General features: G+C 49.6%; 1 protein-coding gene across 1 annotated transcript in view; it reads left to right on the forward strand.

Annotated features, from left to right (window-relative positions):
- Nucleotides 1-22,744: 22,744 nt before the first annotated feature.
- NCALD (neurocalcin delta) overlaps nucleotides 22,745-24,425 on the forward strand; it is a 49,870-nt gene continuing 48,189 nt past the window's right edge. The window contains exon 1 of the mRNA XM_075144581.1: nucleotides 22,745-22,901. The gene's annotated coding sequence lies outside the window, so the exon portion shown is untranslated. The remainder of the gene's footprint in view (nucleotides 22,902-24,425) is intronic.

Here is a 24,425-nt window from a genome sequence, read left to right on the forward strand (position 1 = left end):
GGATCATTTATGGGACGTAGCTGCAAGGCAAACAAATCCCCTCTGGCGATGAGGCTCTCCTGTGCGAGGTGTTGTTCAGACGCACGCAGGACGGGACTGTGCTGTTCCAAGGAGCTCAACAGACTTGAGAAATGAAAAATAATAGGTGACTGCTAAGAAATGGTAAAAGAAGGATGTGTACATTGTGCTGGGCCAGGGCTCAGCTTCCCCGTGACAGGACACTTGTGACTCACGCCTGCGTCTGCCTTGCACTCCCACGTGCCCCCAGGTCTTGGCTGAGCACATGCCCAGCTCAGCACAGCGGTGACAGGCGCGGTGGGCTGCCAGGCACCCCTGGCCAGGCAGCTCGGGCTGTGAGGCTGGAGCAGGGCACGGCAGGGACCATCGCCACCGCCCCAGAGGCTGTGACAGGAGCTACCTGCAGCATGAGCTGCAGGAGCAGGCTTGTGGCAAGCTCATTGCCAGGGCCTTTGGAGACGATTCGTGTGGGAAATTATATCCCTAAAGGAGATGCCACTATGGAGGGAAATGGTGGAAAAATAATTAGTGCTGATGGCAGCTCAGTAAATCAAACTTGCAGATTCGACTATGTGGTACTCCCATCTTGGTGGGTGCTGTGAGGATCCTTAGGCTGCAGATAAACGGGTCTGGAGTATCCATTCACCAGCTGATGTTTGAATTGAGAGGTGAGGACAATGCAAGAATGGAGACATGAATCTCACCATTGTAGCGAACATGGGCACGGTCCCAGGGCATCCTTTAGGCATGTTTTGGATACTGGCTTGTAGGTCAGGGACATGGGAGAGAATTTCTCACCCCATGCTGTGTCTCGGAAGGAACAGGGAGGGATGGAGGATAATGCAGAGGTTGAACTGCATCTCTGGGTTTGGATTGGGGTCTAATGTCCCCCAGGTGGCTACGCCACCTGGATGCTCACAAGTCTATGGGGCCGGATGGGATCCACCCGAGGGTACTGAGGGAGCTGGCGGAGGAGCTTACCAAGCCACTCTCCATCATTTACCAGCAGTCCTGGTTAACTGGGGAGGTCCTGGATGACTGGAGGCTCGCCAATGTGATGCCGATCTATAAGAAGGGCCAGAAGGAGGATCTGGGGAACTACAGGCCGGTCAGCCTGACCTCGGTGCTGGGGAAGATCATGGAGCGGTTCGTTTTGAGGGCGCTCATGAGCCATGTCCGGGACAACCAGGGGATCAGGCCCAGCCAGCACGGGTTCATGGAAGGCAGGTCCTGCTTGACCAACCTGATCTCCTTCTATGAGCAGGTGACCCGCCTCGTGGGTGAGGGAAAGGCTGTGGATGTGGTCTACCTGGACTTCAGTAAAGCCTTTGACACTGTCTCCCACAGCATTCTCCTAGAGAAGCTGGCGGCTCACGGCCTAGACAGGTGCACTCTTCGCTGGGTAAAAAACTGGCTGGACGGCCGAGCCCAGAGAGTTGTGGTGAATGGAGTTAAATCCAGTTGGCGGCCGGTCACGAGCGGTGTTCCCCAGGGCTCAGTACTGGGGCCGGTCCTGTTCAATATCTTTATCAATGATCTGGATGAGGGGATCGAGTGCTCCCTCAGTAAGTTTGCAGACGACACCAAGCTGGGCGGGAGTGTTGATCTGCTGGAGGGTAGGAAGGCTCTGCAGAGGGACCTGGACAGGCTGGATCGATGGGCTGAGGCCAACTGTATGAGGTTCAACAAGGCCAAGTGCCGGGTCCTGCACTTCGGCCACAACAACCCCAGGCAACGCTACAGGCTTGGGGAAGAGTGGCTGGAAAGCTGCCCAGAGGAAAAGGACCTGGGGGTGCTGGTTGACAGCCGGCTGAACATGAGCCGGCAGTGTGCCCAGGTGGCCAAGAAGGCCAACGGCATCCTGGCCTGTATCAGAAATAGTGTGGCCAGCAGGAGTAGGGAGGTGATCGTGCCCCTGTACTCGGCACTGGTGAGGCCGCACCTTGAATACTGTGTTCAGTTTTGGGCCCCTCACTACAAGGAGGACATGGAGGTGCTGGAGCGTGTCCAGAGGAGGGCAACGAAGCTGGTGAAGGGCCTGGAGCACAAGTCTTATGAGGAGCGGCTGAGGGAACTGGGGTTGTTTAGCCTGGAGAAGAGGAGGCTGAGGGGAGACCTCATCGCGCTCTACAACTACCTGAAAGGAGGTTGTAGCGAGGTGGGTGTTGGTCTCTTCTGCCAAGTAACAAGCGATAGGACGAGAGGAAATGGCCTCAAGTTGTGCCAAGGGAGGTTTAGATTGGACATTAGGAGAAATTTCTTTACTGAAAGAGTGGTCAGGCCTTGGAACAGGCTGCCCAGGGAAGTGGTGGAGTCACCGTCCCTGGAAGTATTTAAAAGACGTGTAGATGAGGCGCTTAGGGACATGGTGTAGCGGGCATGGTGTGTTGGGTTGATGGTTGGACACGATGATCTTAGAGGTCTTTTCCAACCTTAATGATTCTATGATTCTATGATTCTAAGGGGCAGAGGGAGCAGGCTGCAGGTTCCTGTCTGTCCTTGGGGTGGGCAGACTTTGTCCATCTCCAGTGCAGAACAAAGCACATGCTGGAAAAAATCTTGAAAGAGAGGAAAGAAGGGGTTTGGTTTGGATCCCTGCTGTGGCAAAGTCTGCAGAATAGGACCGACATTGTGCTGGAGGAAAAAAATTAATAAAGCCCTGTTTGTCGGCCTCTGCAGAGTGCAGAGAGTTGGTAGGAGCTGGGCTGCTGCCTGGGCCCAGCGTGCCCCTGCAGTGGCCCGCATTCAGACTCAGACCATCCCGGAGGGGATGAGCACTTTCCCATCCGCCCGGGGTGGTGGCCGTGCCAGCGCGCCCCGAGGCACACGGCAGCCCTGGCAGGGCAGGCAGGGCAGTGGGGGCAAAGAGACATCCGAGGCAGAGAGCTTCTGGCTTTATTAACTTTTGCAGGGGTGGTGATGGACTATTCGAGTCTGTCCGACTTGTCCTTTCCATTGCGAGATCCCTGTTCCTCATTGCAGCAAGTATTTCTCTCCGCGCCCTGCTGCCAGCTGCGCGGTGCACGCCGGGCACTGCGGCTTCGCTGGCAGCAGCCCCGGCCCCAGCAGTGGCTGTGCTCCCCGGAGATGGGCCCCCTCCCACCGGGATGGGGTCGGTGCCTTCATGGCCGCGCAGGGACATCGTACCCCTTCACTCGTTATGTGTTTTATAGAGCGGATTTATTTATAGGAGAAGATGCAGGAAGGGGAAAGATGAGCATTTCTGGTGGCCGTGGGCTGGTGGCTGGCTGCTGAGACATTCCCCTGTACCTCAGTGCTTATTTTTGTTTAATATATTGCCCTTCTGTGTTTATTTTGCAGGTGTTTATTTTGGAAAGGGCTCTGTTTACATTTCTGTTTTTGCGCGGAGTGCACATATGGTGATATTTGCTTTGCCGCGACTTAACATTCCTCCTCCTCCCCTTCCACCCAGCCCTCACTCCGGCTCAGCCACCGGTTACGGCCAGCAAGTGAAAGGCTCCTTTTGCTTTCAGCCCGGGTTCCCACCCAGGGCCCTCGGCCCCCTCACTCGGGCAGCTCAGACAAAACACATTCATGCTATGAAGTGTTTCAAAGCGCAGCTGATATCGGCACTGCCCACCCTCTCCACCTCCTGTACACCAGTGGAGGACAGATGTGATGTTCTTCACATGTAAAGCATCTGAATTGCAGCGCAGCAAAAGGCCTTTCTCCCTCTTCTGTCCCTCCTCGTGCGGTGACCTGGGCGCAGCGGGGAGCCTCACGTCCCCCCTGGGCTGTGTCCGCACAAACCTGGCTGCGGTTTTTCCTCCAGTTTGTGCTGAGGCGGTGGAAAAGCAGATAAATCGGATCTTCCATGTCCAGCCCGTGAGGTTAGGCAGGTGGAGCTTAACTATTTCTTCAGAGGGAAGGAAGCCACTGAAGTCCTTGCACATGAGGTTTCCCCCTCCGTGCCAGCTAAAAAAGCAGAATGAGGATGTGCTACGTGCCAGTCATGTTCTCTTTTATATCATCTCTCCCACCAGAAACGACGGTTAAAGTTTCTAGGAAATGGGGAATAATATTCACTCAGTCTTCACTTGTGGATGAGCTTGCTTCTTCTGTTCTTCAATTTCTTTTTGCAGCAGGCTCCTGTCAGCGGTACCACATTTCGCAGGCAGCTGCTTTGCATTTCTGTTGTTGGAAGTTTTGGGTTCTTGACCTCTTGCCCGATGTGTGGGCTTTGCTCTGTGGTCCCTCTCTGACACCATGCCAGCATCCCTTGCTCTTTTACAGCAGTTTCTATCAGGTTCACTAGAGCTCTAACGATGGGAAATCCAGCTGGTCACTTGAGGGCATTGCAGACCTCATCAGAGCAAACCTCTGGAGCGATGCTGAGGAAGGGCTTCGTGAAGTTTGCAGCACAACAGATGAATACGCAGTGACTCCTCTGGAAGAAAATCCAAGACACCTTTACGAATCTAACAGGTGGATGTTGAGGTGTGACAATTAAAAACTAGTGACTTGTTGCCTATTTTTGTGTTTTTATGTAGTCCACGGGTAAGAGTTGTGCATGCAGGTTACGTGCACTCAAAAAGTCATTCAACTGAATGTGCATCTCCTACAAATAGTGTGCGCGTGCATTTAATACCACTCAAGCTAGCAAAGTATCAATCTCATTTGAGTCTTTTTTCTCTATAACAGCCAATTACCAAAAAATGAAAATATGATGGGAAAACTCTCTTCTGACAACCTCCTCTGGCCAGACAGGACAGTGTCCCAGACCTCAGGTCTGTACAGAGCCCACAGCTCCTCACATCGATGGTGGCAGAGGACATCAGCTACCTCCTAAGAGTCACCTCCTACCCTCCAGGTGCAACAGGAATAGCTCCGGGCAGAGGAATTGTGTTCCCAGGCAGAGTAAGACTGAGGGACAGATAGAAACACTCTTCTCCATACTCTGAAGAGTCCCTGGGAAAGATAACGCAGGCCTGATCTGCTTTAGCTCTTCCAGAGACAACTTTCCTCCCCTATTTTAGCATCTGTTGGGTGCCTGCAGCCAGGAGTCTCCCAGGAAGGCAAGAGATGAGGAGCCACTATGGAGTGGCTCTCCTGCAAGAGACAAGGATGAATCTGAGTGAAGGAAAAAGGCTGACTTTCTGAATATGGAAGTACCTATAGCATGAGGCCAAGGTTTGGTTTGGTGTGCTTTAGGGACAGACAGGAGTGACAAACTGAGGATTGGTGGGTTGTCCCTGGGAACAGGGAGAGCCTTGGACTATAGCAAGCAGCCTCAGTCCTTGCTTCACTAGCATTTGCTTCCTTACTCTCTGTAGGGCTGGATTTCATTTATTAAAAACAAGGTCCAAACCTATGGAAAGAATTAGGGACTTCAAGTAGTCCCTAGCTGGGAAGTGGGCACCCAAATCCACAATTTAGGTCCTCAAAACCACTCTTGGGCTGCCTCAGTCTGGAAGATGCCTGAGGTCCACCAGCATCTGATGTTTTCGCATTCGCATAGCCCAGCATCCCAGGTGAACATGCGTTGCTGGAGGCCTCATGGACCCCTGTGGACCCCCACTAAGCATCTCTCTGGTTTCCAGACCACCCTTAGGACAACAGCATGGGCTCTTCTCCCTGAAAGACCTCAGCCCTGTAGTTGTCCTCAGAGCCATGCCACCAAAGTGGCCAGGGGCTGAGTGCCTGCAGAAAGTGGAGGTCCTGGCACTTTTCCTTCTGCCTGTCCAGTTTGGTCCCTTTCTGTCTGAAAGGACATAGGTGCTGAGACCTCCTGGCTCAGGAGCTCTCCCACCGCATGGGGACGACTCCTCTCCTCCCCTGGGCCTGCCCCACTTTGCCTGGCTCTCCCACAGCTCTGCTGGTGCGGGAGCGGCTCAAGGGCCTGGGAAAACTGGTGCCTGGGGCTTTCACTTATGAACCCTCAGCACCAAGCCCAGGAGCTGGATAAAAAATATATTAACTAAATGTTATAGATAATTTGTATATTTTACGCCCCATTGATCTTTAAATACTCCTAGGTAGTGGAAATCCTTAGAATTGGCTATTTGCAGAGGTCGGTCTGTTTGTTGACATTAAAATTCTTTGTTTAATCTTGCCACTGAGCTCATGAAAAAAGAGGAGCAAATCTGCATTCATCTCCCTCCTATCCTTGTCTGCTCAGAAGAATGAAATAAGTACAGGGAAGCCAACATCTAGGAAATACAGGAGTAGCAAGGTCAGGAGTTGAAAACTATATGGGAGTTTGGAAATGAGAGCTAGAGCTTTCATTCCGGATGTGCTCACGCAGTTTCACACAGTGTTATAGTCGTCTCATTTTTTTGTGAAGGGTTCACAGGTCTCCGCTGCCCGGTGAAGATACTGCTGATAGCCTGATGCTGCAGGAATGCTCACAGTGTAAGTCAGCGTCCTAAAAATGGTGCCCAGCTGCTTTTCAGACTGTAGCGTCAGCGCAGAAACAAAGCCGGGAGGACTCTCGAACACCAAAGATGTAGTGCCTGCTCGGTCATAAAGACCCAGTGAAAATGCAGCCATATTCTATGATCTTTTATGAAAACATGCTAATTAGAAAAATTACAATCTCCTTGTGAAGCATGAAGTCCAGTGCAAAGGCAAGCTAATGACGGGTAGCCCGCGGCTCCTTCAGCTGGGGCTGTGGCATCCTGCTCAAGTGGGTGTCCCTCTGCCAAGCCTGCAAGCCCCCACAGCCGCCGCAGCCCCCGCAGCCCCCGCAGGAGCCTCGGCTTTCCCCCCAGTGCCCCAGCGACCTCCTTGCCGCTCCGCACAAGGGCCATTTGGGAGAAGACCCCGTCCCCTGTCTCCTGGGAGACCCCAGGTCTCAGGAATCTTGCCAGGCCCCAGCAATTCGGGGATGACTCCTTTGACCCAGCCCTCACCTCCCCCACGGTCACCAAACCCCTCGGTTTGCTCCTCAGCAGCGAACAGATGGTCGTGCTCATTGCAAGGGGACAGGGGGTCGCTCTGGAGACCCTGGCAACTTCACACTGGTTTCTGTGGGTTTTGTGACGTACATGGGACACAGACGAAGTCAAAATGCCTTTAACTGCACGAGGAAGGGACAAATCGCTCTCTGCAGGTGCCTGTCTCCCTTCTGTCACTGTAGCAGGGGCTGAGGCACCTTGCATAGGATCATGCCTAGCCTGTGGTTATGGGCTTTAGGGGCCATGATTAGGCATATCTTATATATAGTTGTATACTCATACACTCAAATAGTTAAAACCGATTTCAGACCATTATCAGTGAGCTCCAAGACTTGAAGATCATGAAAAAAACACTGAGTTATGCTGGTTCCAGACTGAAGGGATGCCAAATTCAGGATTTTTAATAGGCTTTCTCATTACACATTCTCTGACTTCGTACAACCTCTGCTGTGTTCGCATCAATTGATTTTATTTTATGTGAATTTATTTGCAGAAACACTCGCTCCCCTTTCTCTGCATGCCCCACCTGTGTTCGGATAAGATTTTTGGCTGGGAAATGGGACAGTTTTGATTCTCTGCTTTCCGACCCAGCATGTTTGCAAAACAGTCAGTGACAATAGACATATTTTAAAGTTAATTACTGAAGAGAGATTGAATAGGGTTTTTTTTTTTCATATTCCTGCAAATATGCCCCACGCCTCTATTTTAAATATTGTACTTGTTAGTCACCCAGGCCCTTATCCAACAACTTTTAATGTCAGTGGAAAGGCTGACGCTGGCTGCAGGGGCTGTTGGATTAGGCATTACAGTGCAATAGCACTGACACTTGCAAGATTTTTTAAGCTGTTCTTACTTGCATTATCCCGAGGCGTGGAGATGGTCGCGTCCCCAGCTCCTTGTATAAGAGGGATGCAGCTCAGGGGGGCCCTGGCACCACGCTCCTCATTGCCATCCAGTTTCCCAGCTTCTCACTTTACAGTAATTAAGATGTTTAGTCCCCACTGCTCGAGTGGGGGCTGTTCCCAACCAGCAAAGCGATATGAAATAAGCAGACCGGGCAATCTTGCAGGCAGCTGGCAGCAGCTGGAAAACCTTTGTAAAGGCTCCTGCCACTCACCTCCCAAACCCTCCTGTAAGTCAGCGATTAAGTGCTCAGGTGGCAGATTAGGGGAGGCTGCTGGGGACAGCTCTCCCGAGCTGCCGCTGGCAGCATGGACAGAGGCGTGAACGGGCGCAGGCAGCAGCATGTGTCGCCTGAAGGGCTGCAAATGTGTGAAACGGGGCTCTCAAATCATCGTGTCAGTGCCTGAACGTACCAGAGGTGCTTTTTTGTACCAGCACGGGCTGGGTGAGAAGAAAACTGCAGCCAAGTCTTGAGCCAGCTTTTGAAAACCAGGCCCAGCCAGGCCCTCTCTCTGATGCACCATCCCGGCTGGAGCAGGGCTTTCCTTAGCAAACGGGCATCCTCCTCCTCCTCCTTCTCCTCTTCCTTCTCCTCCTCCTCATTCCCCATCCAGGACATCCCACCTCCCAGCACTCAGCCACAGCCCAGCTCTCCGTCCCCGTCCCCAGAGCCAGCTAACATTGGCAGTAATCCCTGCTCCTGATAGTTATTAAGCTGATACTAATTTAGAAAACATTCCTAGAATTTAGCTGAAATCTTGACGTTTTGCGTTGAAAGAGGACTCGCTGTTCTGCAAAGCGGCTAAAAGGCTGTGCAGGAGCCCTTTTACACAGAGGTTGGTCGGGGCGGTGGGCCCTCTCTGGGGTGCAGTAAGCCGTCCTTCATATTTGGTATTGACCTCTGGATGAAGGGACCAGCTGGTCAGAGACCTGGGCAGGGGGACCCATGAGGGCCATCATTCCCCATCACTGTGTTTGTGATGACGGTGGGTGCTGAGCCGTGCCGTGCACTTGTGTCCCGCCTGCCCCTGGGCTGCACGGGCTACAAGTGTGCGGGTTATTTCTTGTCCTTCCTGACCTCCTGCTTCTGTGATAACTGCTGGCACCTTTTCTTCTTGGGATATATTTTTCAAGGGTGGCTTCTCATCGAAAGGGATACATGTTCACTTCTGATCAGTGCTCAAAATAATAGCAATGCTCTGTCTAGGCAGGGGTTTAAAAGGCAAGGGGGGAGGATTAGAAACAGAAATATATAGATGCACAATGTTTTGCAGTGTAGGTAAACCCTCAGTAGGGAGCGAGGCCACTGGGAGGGGAATGCCAAACCTGCCTGTCCCGGCGTGTCTGTGATCCTGCTGTGATATCTCCAGCACCGGACACACACGCTGAAAACAAGCCCCAGTCTCCTGAAGTGGTTAAGTATGGCAGCACAGTGGAGTTGGGCTGCAACACCTTTAACAATCTGACTCTGGATACACTTCCACCCTTCTTGGTCCAAAATCTGTCTCTAGCTATGGTGAGCTAAGTAGTATGTGTCTGAAAAGACAAATTGTTTCCAAATGTTTCAGGGTTGTTCATAAACACTGTCCATATAAAGAAGTCTCTCATAAATATCCCTGAGACTTTACTACTAACCCCTGATACAATTCATCTACTGAAATCAGGGTCTGCCTTGCAGCTGTAACTCTGTACCCTGAACCACTGCAGATGTAAACCGTATTTAGATGGAGCAACACCTTCCTCAGGTTTCTTGAGATGCCCTCTCAGGGTGGTTTTCGGCTTTGGGTACCGGCATGAATCCCTTCAGATATGCAGTGTGCCCTCCGCAAGAGCCATGTTCCTGTCCCACAGCCTTTCATCCTGCTGTTGATTACATCTGGACAAGCTTCACTGGGCAGGAACACCCAGTAAGAGAAAGAATTAACTCTGCGTGCTGAAGGCTCTGGCAGAAGGTAGGAGCCGCATTACAATTATGTTGCATTTCTGTAACGGGGTCTCTGGTGGTACCACTAATGAAAGTAACTACCCTATTTAATGCTTCAGTGCGTTCTCCCCTGTTCCACTGTAGAAGTAATTTGTATCATAACGATGCGGAGGTAGCAGGGACCTTCGGGCTGCCCAAACTCCACTGCTTTCAGTCCTGTTCAGCCCTGGCTCCATGTGATGCAACTTGAGCCCGTCCTGGATCCGGCTGCTCTTTGGTACTCCAGGGAACCTCCAGTGATCTGGGCAGTGATCACTCCTCGCTTACACCCACGTAAGTAGGAATGGGAATGCAGATGATATTTTTACATTTTTTTTTAAAGCTGACTGTGTAACAGAGCCAGAAACAGAGACAGCTTTGGTTATAGTGAAATACTAGATTTTTCCAGACTTCTGATACAGTTTTATCCTGCGAGCCCTAACTTCTGGAGTGTCACTTGACCTCCTGTTTAGTAGGATGCAGCGGGAACTAATTTCAGCACACACACGACAGGCAGGAATGCCCTCCAAGCCAGGCCCCAGTGCTGGTGTTGGTTTAGCTGGGCTCCCGGTCAGGAGCACTGGCTCGCAGTGCTGGGCTAGGGGATGAACAGGGAGCTGTGAGGTCCATCTCAGCAGGTTTGCAGGTCTGTTACCTGTACTCTGACCCAATTATATTGGGTTGCACATTTTTTGGAGAGAAAATAGCAGGAACTGCTAAGTTTTAACTTCAGGACTAAGAGGATGGAGCAGCATCTGGCACCTCAGCACAAGCTCCCCACACACATTGCCTAGGAGACCTTTGAGCAGCAAATCCCCGGAGAAGAGAGAGTTGAGCTGGAGGTGAAAGTAATCACCAAACTGAGAAAGATCATCTGCCTGGAAAGCTGTGAAAATTGCAAACAACCTTTCCATTTACATGGCCACTTGTATCTTCTGGAGAAGAAGGATGAACAACAAGTTCATGCAAGACACTGAGGGGCTGTAGCTCTTCTTGACTGCAGCACCAGAAATGTCGGGGCTTCACCTTGAAGAGTGCTCCAGACAACACGGGAAATAGTTCTCCATGCCTGATAGAGGCTTGAGGTATTCCCTGGGACTACAGTTTGTGCTGGAGGACAGCCCAGGGACATGCAGCAGGCTGCCCACCCGAGCAGAGTGAGTCCCAGCTCTAACATGGTAGTACTGGGTCTGGCTGGGATGGAGTTAACTTCCTTAGGTCATTCCACCTCTGGAGTCGCTGTGCACAAGGGAGCAAACTAGGCAGTAGCTTTCCCTATGTGCAAAATGCTCTAGGATGTTGAGGGCTCTTCTAAAAGTCTCTGCCTTTCTTGTATTACCCTGGTGTTGAAAATGCTGTAGCTCGCTGGAAGATTCATATTTTTCTTGCCAACTTGCCAGTTTCAATAATTTTGACACTTTGTGGCTTGTTTCACATAACCTTTGGATTATGTGAGCTCCAGCAGGACTCCTAGCGCGAGTAGGAGAGGAGCGCAGCTTGCTCAGTTACCTTCTGTGATGGCAGTACGCCAGGCTGGGAACCACGTCCAGGATCTGCTATACTGTGTGTTAGCAGGAACGGAAAATTGCTCCTTTTGCCCTATTTGCCAATCAAAATGGGATTTCTTTGAGCATGCTGTCTCTCTGAGCATGTCTTTGTCTCTTCTCTCACTATCCCCCCCCAAGTAGCTTTTGAAACCACTGCCCAAATCCAGTCAGACTGCCAGAAGGGTGGAAATTTCAAGGAGAACAAGTTCCTCCGTGTTTTGTGAAAACTGGTAGGTTATTAAGGGAAACCAAAATTAACAGTCTCCTGCCCAAGGACACACAGGGAGAGTTCAGGTCTTCTTTATGCAGCTTAATCAGTTAAGACACACCGCTAGACCAGCCATGCAGCATTTGATGAAGTCCAGGGTTGCTACCAGCATCATTTCTGGTCCAGCTAACATGTCCAAAGTTGTTGATGTGGAGTAGCAGAGGAGCTGAAGACAGAGCGTGACTGGCCTGCGGGCCCTGGGGATGAGCTGGGCGCCCCGTGGAGGTAGTCTGGAAACAGCAGGGAAGAGCTGGAAGGACTTTGGAGCTGTCTGCAGATGTGGGGGAGACTTGAGAGCCTTGTAGTGAAAGTCATATGGGACATGGAGAAGGTCTGGAGTCAGTGCAGTGGGGAGCACAGGGGCCATAAGACGTGACTCTAGAGGAAACTGGGTTTCTCTCTTGGCTCTTGGAAATAACACTTTTTCAGTAATCAGATAACAGTGAGTTTGCTTTGGCATCATAGGGAGTAAAAAAAAGACCTTTTTTTTTTTCCATTTGCTTTGCCCCGCTTCGTAGCAAAATGGATTTATTTCAACCAGTAGTGGGAATCGGTTCCTCCCCATCCTAGGAGCTTCCACTGTTGCCTCCACTAGCATTATTTTCATTTTAGAGATGCATTTCTAATGGCTTATCTGTTTTGCTAGCTGTTTTAAAAATTAAAGGCAATGATCATGATAAGGCAAGGCAATGACTTTTTCCCCTTAATTTTGGCCTACCCCCCTTCTTTTGATCAGCTACCTTGATCTCGTCCTTGACTGTCAGTATCAGGGTGGCACTGACTTTCTCTGTCGTATAGATGCCGTTTACTGTGTACCCCCAGCTTAACTTCTTTATGCACTCTATGTTTGTCGTTGCTAATCCACCAAAGACCTTAAAATCCAATAAAGTTTGCCCCTTGGCAATGTGAAAATCTCCCTCATCCAATTCATTTTCCAACACAGAATTTCCAGGAGATAAATCCAGGCTCATTTTATATTGTTTTTGTTTTTGCATTGCCTAGTTATGAAATGTTGCATGACAACAGTTTAAAATGGTGACTAATTACCAGCATAGTGGAACTTGCTTCTTTTGCCTTTTAGGAATGTCTTCTCCTGCCTTTTTCCAGGACAGAAGTACCTTTTGGTAAAACAATTCAAAAGAGACAAATATGCAGACAGTTAAGAGAAATCAAATACTTGAACTGTTTCTCCCCTTTATCGTGGACTGTAGTTTCAAAGAATGAACGCTTTTTGCCAAACACTTAACTTTTACCTTGAAAAGGAAAGTTTTGAGTCCAAGTCTAACCAACCCACCAGTAGGCTGAATGGGGAGATGTGTCATCGCCTCCCTTGCATCCTCAGGGCAGTGCTTGTGGGGCAAGGAGGATGTATTTGGGATCAGTGACGGCCACTGCTCCATACCCTTGTGCCTTTTTGGAAAACATTTTTAGCTCAGCCACTCTGACCAGAGCTGAAGGGAACAGTGCTAAGAACTGGCTTTGTTTTGTCCAACCAGGTAGGCTTCCCATTCCCCAGGTATCTCCATCCCTTCCTAGTTCAAGTTTGTCTGTCCATCCAGCTCTTCCTCTCTGACACTGTGACCATATTCCATGTTGGCAACATCTTCATCACCAGATTTCACCAGCACAATATTGCTTTTTGTGCCTGATTAAATCAGAGCACTCCCAAGCCTGGTCCTTGAGGAGCTCTGCTGGTGTCCACTTGACCGCCCGCTCCAGGCTCAGCAATCTGTTGCCCGCTGGCCAGTTCCTCCTCACGATTCTTGTATTAAGTTGCATCATTTCCATTTTAATTAATTATTTTCCGCATTGTGTCCAGTTAGGTGTTTTAGCAGTATGTAGGTAAATATAATTTCCTTTGACCAGTAAAATTCTTTTATCAAAAATAGATATTGGGTAAGCTAGACATATCTGTTTGATAAGATATGGGCTTGGATGCTCTTCCTCTGTGTTTGCTCTTCCCTTAAAATTTTGTTTTATGCTTTGCATGCTACATAGACCAGATATAAGGGCCCGTATTTGTGAGTATTACTTACCGTCCTTTTATTAGAGACAGCCTGAAACACCCTGAAGTAGAAATATTTGTTAGAAATACTTGCTGCCAGACTTGCCATTTCACTTGCTGGTTCTTTCATTATTCTGTGATTCTTAGATACAGATAATCTGGTCTTTTGATTCAAGCACATTAGAACTCTTCAAATTTTATTCCATTTCGGGTTTGGTAATCTTCATCCTCATATTCTTAATCTAATTAGCTGCCCTGTCTTTCCCCTCTGTTCATTGTCCTCTCTTACCGCAAACTGAGATGAAGGATTAAATTTGTTTTGGGAGCATACCTAGATAATCTTTAATTTGGATGTTACTCTGTCTGCATAATAACTCCTCTTTCTCCTCGTTCTCATCTTACTAGGCTGGCTCACAGCACTTAACTATTTGGGTGAGTTTCGTTTCCAAGGTTAACACTGTTTGGGGGCAGCTCTTACTCAACCCATTTCAAAATTCTCAATCTCTTGTTCAGCAGTTTTGGGTAACAGTTCATCAAATTCAGCATTAATAAAACATCACTCTCCTACTTGAATCTTCCTGAAGCAGATAAAGTATGCAGCTGTAACACCTTGCACAGCCGTGTGATGAGGCTCCAGGGAGCAGGGCAGGGAAGGAGCAGGGCAGGGAAGGAGCAGGCTGCAGCGAGCAGGTGCCACTCAGTCCCTTGGAAGGACTGTGACCACCTGGGAGAGGGTGGCTGAGCAGGACTGGGTGGCAGCAGTGTCCAGACCCAGTGGATCAGGAGCAGAGGTTCTTGCATCTGTCCATATTTGTCTTCTCTTTGCATCTTCTTAAAAAGTTAATACATTTATAACCTAGGAGCCATCCTCAAACAGCTGGGTGACACTCACCGCCTGGAGGAAAAAAAAACGTGAAGATTTAACGGGTACACCAGCTGCAAAATGCTGCTCTCGCCCACACCGATGAGGCAATGGAGGCGAGGGCTGGATCCACAGCACCCTGCCGTGGCTGGTCATCTGGCTCGCCGAAGCCGTGTCCCTCTTGTTATGGTGACGGCTTCACGTTTGCTCTGGCTTGTTTTGTTTTGCTGAGTTTGGTTGCTGGGATTTAGCACAGCTGGGCGACTTGCATTATCCCACTCAGAGATAACGTGGGAAAACAGCCTTAGTTTTCACTTGCTATGAGGAGGCTGGGGACATCTGTTGTGGCTGGATAGGGTCATCTCAGCGAAGGACAGAAAGGTACTGCACGCAATGAGGCCCTTCACTCAAAGGATGCCATAGTTCTTCGTTCCTATTAAAGACAGATGAGAGCAGTAAAAGAAGCAGATATCGGTAACTCGATCTCACAGAACTTGGCTCTTCCTAGCTTACTTTCGTTGATTCTTGGGGTATTTCTACATGTTTTTGGCAGGTAGTTGTTGGCTCTATCTTACTTGTGCTCTACAGCAACCAAACATTGTCTGTGTGGTTACCTTCTTTGCCTGGTTTGGTTTTGGTGGGTTTTTTTCCATGTAAACCATGTGGCTTCCAGTCAATTCGAACCAGGGGCAGAGTGAGCTCATACCGGTCTGCAAAACCCTGTGTGCGTACCCCCAGAGCCAACTAAGTCAACAGAAAGACTGATGGATTGGGCTGATTTGTGGGAGTCTGCCTTTACGTTCAGGTTCACATAAACCACTGTCGGGCTCAGAGCACGGCCAGCACCTGCCTACCTGTTCACCGGGTGGGATCCAGCCATGAAGCTGCCTTACGTGCAGCATTGCTTTCATGAGCCGGTGTTCTGGGAGAGCAAACCATAACGCCAGGTCTGGTTGCAGGGAAGGGCACTCAGGAGAGACACAAAGCACCAGCTGGAGCCTGGAAAGGTCTAAAACATTTGGCTTAGTGTCGGGGTCCTAACAGACTCCATGTTTGTCATCACCTCTGGGGAAGGAGTGGGAGACGACTAGAGAGGGGCTGTTTTGCTCTCCTCTCCTTGGAGATCGACAGCTTTTGGTTTTGTTGCTGCCCCAGCTGCCTGGCAGCGCAGTAATCGACCTGCTGCTCCGTGCCCACCTCCCACTGCAGTGCCAGGCTGTGCCGGGGCTGCAGAGCCTGCGGAATGAAAACAACCCTTGCGCTTGCCTTTGTGCAAGTGCTGTGGGCTTGCACCGCAGGTATGCGACTAACCAGCACCCACATGTCCGTCCTTCTCCGAGCAAGGTCAGGGACACGTGCAGGCTCTGGGACTGGAGAGATGGTGGCGGGTGCTGGAAAAGGTGAAAGTGAGAAGTGGGTTGTCAAAGGGACGTAGTCGGCCACTGCTGCCAGAGTCGGTGCTGGGGCACAGCCGGGTCCTCCCCATCGGCTTGGGCAGAGCTGGTGCTGAAGTAGCAGGGATCTTCCGCATCCCAGCACGATACCCTTGCCAGCTCCTACGCCTGTGTTTAGGAAATGTATCACAAATTTGTCACCACTTACCTCTTGGGTATCAAAGGCAGAAAGGGGAAAAGTGCATGTTATCAAGGAAAGGGCAAAGATGGCTGGTGTAAGCCAGAAAACAGATGCCAAAAATGCTTTCATTGCTATCTCTTCAGCAGCTACTGACACTGGGAAACCTTCCTCTATTATCTGTGGAGGAAGAAGTTAACGAAGCGCCTGCCAGAAACGCTGTATAACGATGCGTGCAAGGACAGCGAGTTTCCCTCCCGAGAGCGAAACCCCAGGGCTTTCTTTTGAGCCGACCTTTTTGTTCTGCTCCGAACCCTGCCTGCCCACTGACAAAAACCCAGGCAAAGCCTGGTGATTTAGAGTTTACCCGTCTAGCGGCAAGGAGCAGAGATTAGTCGCTGGGGAGGCGCTGGGTGATTGGGAGGGACACAGAGATGCCCTGATCGGGACTGGCAGGGAAATGAAGCGGAGTCAGTTGTTTATTGTGTCCGGATTCAACCCAGGTGAGATTTTCCCCATGGCCAGATAACGGCTGGGTGGCAAGCCAGGGCTGGGCGAGGAGGGGGCAGGCAGTGGCCAGCACAGCCTGAACCCCCCACCCCGGGGTTGTTTTGGGGACAGGGTGCGGGAAGCAGCCTTGTTTGCAGGGGTGTGCACACAGGCACCAGCCGGGCTCCCGCGTGCGGGCTGCAAAAAGCCACTGTCCTTTGCAGAGGAAAACAGGTCTCAGTGACAAGAGCTGACCTGCCCCTCAGTGCCTCGGGGCCACGGGAAGCGCTGGGACCGCGGTGTCTCCACGAAGGAAGGATAACGCCACGCGCTCGTTTCTGAGCGCGGGCAGTGAAACGCCATGTCAAAGGTGTGCTGAAATTCATCTTTTAATAAATCAGGCTATTCACACACTGGTATATTTAACAGAAGTGTGATATAGTATTTCCATGTGAGGGTGCAGGCTGGTGATTTGTTATTACAAATTAAATACTAGCAGCTACTCGGATAAGATAAGCTACACAGAAGTAGATGGCAGCAGCTCAAGGGAAGGGGGAAGAAAACGAGGAGGAAAACGAGGGAGTGGAAGCGCAGGAAAGGAAAAATATGAAAAAAGCAAAAACATTTGAAATTTGCCAAGTGTGATAAACGCTGCAAAGATTTTTTGAAAAACTGGAAATGTTCCTTTTTAATGTAGGTGGGACTAAAATACAGATGACTGAATTCCTGTTAGAGTTTTCTGTTCCTTTCTCCTTATTGGAGAAAGATTTATTTGGGAGCAAAAGGCTATTTCTATCTTGTTTCTTTGTTTTTCTGCACTCGCTATCGCTGTGGGCACGGTTGGTTTCCACAATGCTGTCAAGCACTTGGGCTCTCATCCAGCAAATACTTAAGCACACGTGTAACATCCCAGCCAGCGTAAGGTTATCCATGTGCTTAGATGACTTTGGGTCAGGATCTTAATATCTCTGCGGCTCAGATGTGACTTCCACACAGCAAGGAGGAGACGCAGAAGAGCCAGACAATTAGAAAATGTTATTGTGAGACCACAGAGATCCTGGCAAGAGGGCTCAGGGGGTAATTTGCTACCTGAAATATTATTTCGATCTGGGAGAAAAATTAGTAAATCCATTATTCTCCAGAAAGTGCTGCTTTTGGGCATTTGAAGCAATCAGCAAATTCAGCCTAAATGAGTCAGGTTAGGTTAAACCGTGCAAATAGCAGAGTTTGAGAGGTGAGGGGTGAGCTGCGCTTCCCGGCCCAGCAGACCCCCAGGACGAGGCGGGGTGACCGCCAGTGGGGCAAGCGACAGTGATACCTCCTGCCCACGTGGCTCTTTGCTGAAATCCCATTGCAGATGAAGACCTTTGTTTCCAAATATCCTTGGCTTGTTTTAAAAATGCCCAAAACACTTTCTTTGATCCAAAGTGATATTTTTTCCTTGCATATTGCCAAGTAATCAATTCTTGTTTGATCCAAATGACTTTTCCCTGTTTTCTTTCAGTTTGGCCCCCAGATAAGTGCACACAGCTCAAATGCATCAATTAATGGAAAGCATCCATAGTCAGCAGCGAAGTCAGTCTTCTGGCTGGTCCCTTAGGAGGTACTGATCGTGATTGGTAGATGATGGGATATTTTTCCAGCTAAGAGTATTTCAGTTTTCATCTGCTCTCTTAAGTTTTTGAACTTGTCTCCTGGTGCATCAGTGGCAGTGAGGTGGGATCCCTACAAGGGTGATTCCCATCCAGCACACTCGCTACTGCCCAGAGGCCAAATGTTTATGGTGGCCAACCTCAACTCCTCTTGCCCTCCTGGCTGCGGTTTGGGGGACAGCACAGGCTCGAGGTCCTTCCCAACAGGCGGGAAGGCACGAGGCCACCCTCCTGGGGGAGCGGCTTGGTGCTGCAGGCTCCAGCGGTGCTGTGACACCAAGTTTCTGGGCCAGGGAATGGGCCCCGGCTCCTTTTAGCTGCCAGAGGAGATGTAGTCCTGGAAGATGTGCAAGGTGGCAGAAAGTGAGTTTTATCTTACTTGTGGTTCAAGATGCTTTTCCCATCTAACCAATGAGTAGTGCAGAGCGAGGGCGAGGTACCGGCCCTGAGTTGCAAGGGAAATCCAGGAGAACAGGCAGAGAGAGGAGAGGACGTAGGGACATCGGCATAGGGGATGTCCCAGGGAGGGGAATGCACCAGTCCCAAAAGTGATCAGCTCCCGTGAGGAGGCAGGTGCAAGTAAAAGTTTTAAAAAATCAAGATATTGCATATCTCAGGAGGAAGAAAAATCAACGTAAGGGTAGATGATGGCATTATTTCGGCTCAAATGGCAGAAAAATCATTGCAGACCAAGTGATCCTTTCTACAAAATATATCACAAAAAGGCAACTTGTGGTGCAAGAGCCCTCCACCACCCCTCAGCAGCACCCATCAGTGGTCTTTGTTTGGGAGCAGGTCCTCGCTGCCGATGCTCACACCCTCCCAGCGCTCAGGTCTGGCGGCTCTTCTCAGTGCTAGGAAGGGTGCTGGGGGAATCCTGAAAGTCGCTGGTGCTGTACAGCTACCTAAAATTATTGCTCCTGAAAGGGGAATCTTTCACCCTCCCTGGGAGCAGGAATTAGTGGCACTAAAGAGCCATGACAGATATATGGAGAGCGTAGGATTTTCTTACAGTGCCGCGTTCCTGGGGAACCGTCTTCCACCTGATTTGACTCGAACAATAATTCTTTCACTGGGCCACCGTCAGTGAACAGGGCGGGCTGAACCACTTTCCCTTCTTGTTTTTATTTCAAATCTCCCTGTGCTGGTAGTGCCATGTCAGCTGTATCAAAACTAAAATGTCTTTTCCTGTGGGGTTTTATTCCACCCTGTTTTTCTACCAGAGCAAAAGTCAACATGACAACATTTTGCTGAGCTCTGTTTCTGTCTCTTTTTTATCTATATTACGGACGCCAACAGAAACATTAGCCACTCTTTTAAACAGCAAGCTGCAGAGGCCAGCAAAACACATGTGGTTTGTTTTTTTTATGTATATATATTACACTAAAATCATGCCTACTTGCTTTTTTTCTTCCTTTTATTTTTAAAAACAGTAAAAAGTCATGGATATTTGAGGGGAGATTTCAAGATGAAGCACTTTTCTAAGTGCTGTTTTGGTAAGAGGAAAGCCAGGAGGGGATTCTCAGCTGCTTACATGGATGTGGCTCCTTTCTGAGAGCGGGGTGGCTTTGCTGATTGACACCAGGGAAGATCTAGTCTTTTGTGGGTTCAAAGATCAACCCATATAGAGTTTCTCCTCCCTGCGTGTCTTCCATTTTATGGGCAAACAAATGTTATCTATTGTTAGCTCTGCAGAGCCAAAAGAAGCAGGGGAGGAAAAGCTGGATTGTGTCCCACCTTGTAGCACTGTATCTGTGTCTAAGTTATTACATAGGTCCCAATACATGTATCCTATAGGTGGATTTAGGTAGACATCTATGTGTATATTATGATGTTTAACACATATTATTGCACTCAGTGAAGCTCTGGCAGACCGCCCATTGTGTTGGGGATGAGGGAGCCAACCCGTGTCCCCTGGTAATGTCCACCGCGGGCCCCAGACGTGGCGGGATGGGAGGGAGGGAGAGAGGGAGTCCCAAATGCAGGATAGAGACCTTTCCCCGCAGGGCACGGTGTCCCCATAGCGGGAGGAGGAGCGTGAGTCTTTGTACCGTGGTCCCAGGTGGATGCAGCGCATTTGTTTCTCAGCAGGCTTCAGCCTTTAAATATCTTTTATGTATTTTTCCAGTCAGTGCCCGTGTCTCATTGCTTTGCGCTCACTTGGTTGATTGACAACACAGAAGAGATTGATTTGCGTTGGGGGTTCTATCGTGGAAAAGTTAAGTTAAATCAGGGAATATAGGCTTTTCTGCCACTTGTAATAGGATTCTTTGGCCCTCCGAGGATGAATGCTGTTGCTTTCATTTCTGTGTCCTGCATGGTGTAAAGGTCACCCTTGCCCCTAGTCCTGAAAAGCTTTGTGGGTTACAGCAAGTGCTGGGGAGAAGTAGGGATTTCAGCCAGAAATTCAGAAAATCTCCCTGTGCCCCGTAAAGGAGAGTGAAAGAGTTATTTTTATGCCGGAGGGCAGAAGCGCTCTGCACACCCGTGTGTCTGCAGGTGTGGAGGACCGGGGTTACGCAGGTGGAGCGGGCACGGGTCCCCAGGGGCAGCTGTGGGGAGCTCCAGGGGGACCCTGCCCGGCTGCCTCCACCAGCCCTTTAGAGCATCAGCGAAATGCTATCGAAATGTTGTGGACCATCCAAATGCACGTGTTGTATTGTCCGCTTTTGTGAAAGGGCCTTTAAAAGAATCAAAAAAATTAAAATCTCCCCCAGGTGCACACATTTTTGACAGACTAATAGAAAGTAATGCAGTATGCAGTGTTGAGGGATATCTTTTTAAACTGCAGTCCCAAACTTTCTGTTGTATTGTACAAACATTGCCATTGAGTAAAAAAATACATCTGTATGTTTTGGTACAATTTTATTGGTGGGTGTTGACATGAAGTTTCAGCCTTCTATAGCGGATTACTATGTGTGATTATATGTAACACATGTAGTAATCAGTGGGGTTTTTAAAATTCATCGCATTATTCTTGTACTGCTAAACTGTGACAGGTTTCCCAGCTAATTGTGAATATTTTCTTTATAAGGAATGAATTTTAGACAGTGGGGGCTGCCTCATTCTATTGCAATGATTCTTCGAGCCCTCTTCACTTTGCACCAAGGCCCGGGGGGCAGCTCAAGATCCCAGAGGGCTTTGCCCCCTGCTATGGACTGCCCTGGGAAGCCCCAGCGCAGTGACGGTGTTGGAAAGGTGGTTTATAGGCTGGGCTGGAGAGAGAGAGGCATGTCTCACTAGATGCTGCAGAAGCCAGCGTTGGCTGTTTTGCTGTTGAGATAAATATCCCAAGTGCCTGCTGCTCTCGTGCTCAGGAGCAGGGTGCAGAGGAGGGTGATGGGGGTCAGTGGTCCCCACCACCCCTGCCGTCCTCCCTCTGCCTTAGATGGAGGGAAGCCCTCCCCAGTACCCCTTCATACCCTTTCCTGGGTTGTCTTTTCTTTTTTATTCTTTTTTTTTTTTAAATATTTTCTGTTTCACATGTTGCAAAGGGGCCAAAGCCAACTTCAGCTGAGGATGCCCAGTGTTTGCGTTTGCAGATCCCGTGCGGCTTCATGTCCACTTCCACTTTCACCAGGGCCATCTATTGCATTTGACTCCTGGCATTTCGTATCCCGGGCACCGGCCAGTAACCGTCACTGACTCAGGGGAGCACAGGGCTATTTTCGTGCTTTGCCCTTCCTCCCTGCTTCTCGCAGGTGAAAGTCTCTCCCTCCTCCTGGCCTCTCCTGTGTCCTGCCCCCTGTGTGTGTGCTGCGGGGCTCTGGTAAGGTGATGTGCAGAGAGAAAAAAAGGAAATTTGGGGGAAGGAGTGGATTTTAGCTAGAGTTACAAGGAAATCTGAGACACCGATGTCGTGTCTCTGCCTGCAGGATAGGGCTGCGGAGGTGAGTCGGAGCCAGGTGCAGGCAGGCACTGCTTCATCCCCTTCCCGGGATGCTTTGCTGGGAGCAGCAGGAGAAGAGTTGTGGGCAGGAGCAGGCGAGCAGGAGGGGCTGTAGCCAAGGCTCGGGCACACGAGGGCGAGCTGGCCAGGCACTGCCGGGGGCCGGCCCGCAGCCCCGCACGGGCAGAGATGCTGAACCCCAGACAGGCACCCCTGTGGCTATGAACACCACCCCAGCCGCGTGTCCTTTGGAAAGACCCACATTTCAGCCAGCTGGTGCAGCGCCCGGCTGCGCATCACCGAGGTGCCCAGGGGCGCACGGAGGGCAGCGCTTGTGCCCCTTGGCTTGGGCGAACCAGGCATATAAGGGTTTTTTTCCGCTGGAGGCTGGGGATGCAGGAGGAAGAGGAAGAGGGAGGCACATTTTCTTACGAGGACAGGGTTAAGAGAGCATCGGCGATGAGACCAACCCCCGGCGCAGCCAGCTCCAGCGAGCCCTTGGTGTTTGGGTTGTCCGGGCGCCCGTGATGGTTCCAATGTGTGCGCAGTATGACAGATGACCTATTGAAATAATTTCGGAGCAGTGCTGGGGTTGCCAGGACAACCAGTGCTCCCCGGGCCTGCGCCGGGCCATGTGACAGCCGCCTTGACGTCAGCTGGAGGCAGAGCCTGCGGTTTCGGCCGCGCAGCCAAAGCCTTGTGAGAACCTAGTGGATGCTGGATTTATCCCCGCCGCCGCCGCCGCCGCCGCCGCTGCTGTTTCTCAGGGGCTGCCAGAGCATGGACTATTAAAAACTTGCATTTCTGCAGTGTGAGGTAACCATTTGCTTTATGTTCTTGTCAGGTATTTTTTTTTTTTCCTTTAAAGAAAAATAGGATAGAAAGCAGCTTATCGTGACTGATATTTTTTTCACTTGTTTGTTTTGGCTGGAAGTTTGCCTTGATGAACAAGCCCAGCACTATCAGATAAATGCAAAGTAGCTTCCAGTTACTAATTCTGTGTGCAGACTGCAAAGCGGAGTTAGATTTAGATTAATGATCCATGAAAGGAGAATAAAATTATATTGTTCTCATTTGACACTTTAAGAATATAAATGAACACGAGTAATCCTAGGCTAATGCACTCGGGAGTTAAAAGAAATGATGTTCAGGTATTGTGTTGATTTGGGCACCTCTACAGCTTTATACCTCTGTTGAAACTTGTCGTTTTTTAATGCTATCCAATTCAGACGGGTTTGTACCCAACGTGTTCAGTGAGAGGGAAGCCAGCAGCCGATGCAGCTAGGAACAGCTTGAAACCCAGCTCCCAAAGTTCGAGCCTTTAAATCATCTTTGTTCACACGGCGTCCCCGCACTCGCACGCTGCCCGGGCTTTCTGTCCCTCTCCTGGGGCATGTGGCACTCTTGACCACAGAGTGTTTACAGAGGAAAGGATCAAGAGCTTCCTGAAAAATTATCTGAAATATGCCAAGAGAGCAACATTGCTGTAACACAGGCTTTTACCCTTTTTCTCACACGCACACACACGGCTTGGTTTTTGCTTTTTTTTTTCTGTTGTGGGTTTAGAGCGGTTAGACTAGCTAAAAAAAGAACTGCAGCATGAACAGCACCACGGTAACTGAAAAATGAAATGCCGTTTGGGTCTTTTTGTAAAAAGAAGAGTGAGTTTGGGTCTGTTTCTGTATTGCACTTACTCCGAGGGGGCTGTTGTGGGGAAGGAGGTCCTGAAGTTTAGTGCCACAGCCTGAGTTTGTTTGTGTGGGAGCATATAGATTCGTTTTAAGAACAGATTACAGCTGAGCATCGTGTGCGTTGTTTCCTGGAAAAGTATGCTAGATCATTCTTATCTCCTTTAATTATATACTCCCATTCCCTTCCTCCCAAAGTTCAAAGGGTTTATTGATAATGGTAATGATTTTCTAAAGCAGCTGCCACTCTGAAACAATCACGGAGCTACAAAACAATTTAAAACACAGAGCAATAAAAGATAAAAAAAATCTATACAAATAATGCTGATGTTACCAAATGCAGCAGAAGTAATTGTTTCAGAGAGGGAGACAAGGCAGAGATTAAAACTGAAGGCACTTCTGTAAGGAAAGTTATGGCTTAGCGCTCTGGATTTCGCTGCATTTGGCATTCTTAACAGAGCAACAAGGATAAATGCATCTGAAACCTCTAAACCGTTTCACTTGGCGTTATCATCTGATCTGTTCTTTCCAATTTAACTCTAAAATATCGGTGTTTGGGGGGGGTGAAATATTTTAAATTTTCTTTATTAAATTCTTCATCTGATGCCAATGCATCAGCGCATGAGGAATCTTGACTGGCTTCTCGTAGGTG

The sequence above is a fragment of the Calonectris borealis genome, chromosome 2 (genome assembly GCF_964195595.1).
Source record: "Calonectris borealis chromosome 2, bCalBor7.hap1.2, whole genome shotgun sequence".
Classification (NCBI taxonomy): domain Eukaryota; kingdom Metazoa; phylum Chordata; class Aves; order Procellariiformes; family Procellariidae; genus Calonectris; species Calonectris borealis.